The following is a 2,413-nucleotide window of genomic DNA, read 5'->3' on the forward strand; positions in this document are numbered from 1 at the left end:
TTTAGTATTTCATAGCTATATTGGGGATTGACATACGAAATTGTGTAATTTTCCAATTAGCGTAGCAACCTAGAGAAGAACACTCTAGGAAGAATTAAAATCAATATTAAACAAATCCTCGTAGGAGCTTGTTAAATTGAATTGGGCCTTTCTAGTTTTTACTGCTGTCGAGTTAGAAAACTACGGTCGTACCTAGGATTCTTTCCCGATTAGAGAAATAGCTAATGGTCGTACCTTAGCTATCGAAAAAGTAAGGAAATGTTGGTTGTGAACGCGTGTAGATCAACTATAACCAATTTATCTAACTAGTCGATGAATTTGACTTTTAGTCGATGATCAAATTTCATATCCCGAATAAAAAATTCATACATATGCTAGAGTTTAATCATCTTTGGTAATCTGCCGTGCATTTTATTTTATTTTATTTAGTTGAGCGAATTTATTTTCTCTTATTTTAGTGTGATAAATTCAACCCCCCCCATTATATATATAGTATAATTTTAGATAACCGAATATTCAATATTATTATTGTTCCCTGCGGAGACGATCCTACTCACCGAACTACTGCATTTTGCAAGTTTTTTTGTGGTGTAGGAACTGATACTTTATTTTGCAACTTTGTCTAGGCTAGCAACAAATATTTACTTTACATTCTAACTTAACATTATCTCCTTGCATGTCATCAATGAAATAAGGATCATGAGCATGTGTTGATGTTTCAATTCATTAGAATTCTTCAAGAAATCAATTTCTCTTCCTTGATTTACACAAATTTTTGAAACAAAAGCAAGAAAAAATATATAGAAAGGAAAACGAATATAGAAAGAAAAAAAAAAATATGAAACTAGATCGCAAAGAATCATGTAGAATAAGTGCCAAGAAAAAAAATTGCAAAGATTTGAATAAATTTACGATTCCACCCTCAGCCGCAATATTCAGTATTTGAGTAACACTTAATTTAATGAATAATGATTAATCAACACGGTGCCGATTAGCCTTAATCAACATGTTATATGACTCATTTGGTTTAGATTTCAAATTCAAATTACTATTATTCAGTTTACATGATTTTTAATAAAAACATATTTCTTTGGTTATATAAACATACACTACAAAAAAAAATTCAGTTTTGTAACAAAATTTTTTTGTCTCTAAATCTATTTTTTCCGTTACTAATGACATTAGAGACGGAATTAGGAATGGAATTACGTTAGCTACATGAACTTTAGGGACGGAATTCCGTTACAAATATATTATTTTTTTGTAGTGGTAGACTCATTTAATTTTGGCACAGATTTTAACGTAGTATGTACTTTTTGCCTTTTATAACAAGAAAAACAAAAAAATGATTAAAAAAATAAAAAGTAGAACTCTTTCCGTCCCAATTGAATGTATATATACTTTTTAATCATTTTTTTAGCTTCACTAAAACAATACCATTTTTTAATTATAGTAACGATAATTATATATAAATATCAAATACTCATAACTTTTATAAAATATATTTTTTTTATATTTTCAAGGACAAATGTCAAAATTATTTTAAATATTTTTACTAACTAATCAAATAATAATATTTTTTAATTTATTAAAAAATAATAGATACATAGAATTGGATGGAAGGAGTATGAATTTTTCCTAAAATATAAAATGATCATATTATTTTATAATAGACAAATAGAAAAAATAATAAACATATTTATTTTATGATATAATTTTTATTGTTTTCATAAAATATAACATCAAATATTTTATACAAACCCAATATTACGACTCACATGAACCAAAACCACAATCAAAACCTAAACCAAACAAATCCATGAACTTTTTTTTGTTTACTTGATAATATATACTTTTTCCATCCTATAATAAAGTATCAATACTACCTATCCAACATTAAAAATATCCTTACAACTTATAATATATTACACAAATGTCATTACCTTTATGTTACACATACTAATAAAATTATTTTAATCATTTTTATTTTATTCCTATTATATTCAAATATAATACTAATATTTCTAAAATAACGTGCAAAAAATAAATGAATATTTAGTTATGGGACAGCGGGAATATTTATTTCCATTTTTTTAAAGTTCTTATCTTAGCATCAAATCGGTCATGGATTCCTTAATATATATACATATATTTACGTATGTATATATGTATTTATTTATTATAAAATTATGAATCGTTACTCGAAGATAGAATAATTAATTAGTTTGTATGAGTCAAGAGAATGTTATTGTGACGTGGGAAATATTAATTTAATTTAATTGAGCAAAGATAATTGAATAATTTAATTTAATTTGATTAACCAAATATTACTTTGATCCAGTCAACCAAAAAATCTCTGACTAAATTATTCCCATACATCATTGCTTCTTCACATGGTTAAAGATATAATTAC

The sequence above is a fragment of the Andrographis paniculata genome, unplaced genomic scaffold, assembly GCF_009805555.1.
Source record: "Andrographis paniculata isolate CXL003 unplaced genomic scaffold, ASM980555v1 Contig77END, whole genome shotgun sequence".
Classification (NCBI taxonomy): domain Eukaryota; kingdom Viridiplantae; phylum Streptophyta; class Magnoliopsida; order Lamiales; family Acanthaceae; genus Andrographis; species Andrographis paniculata.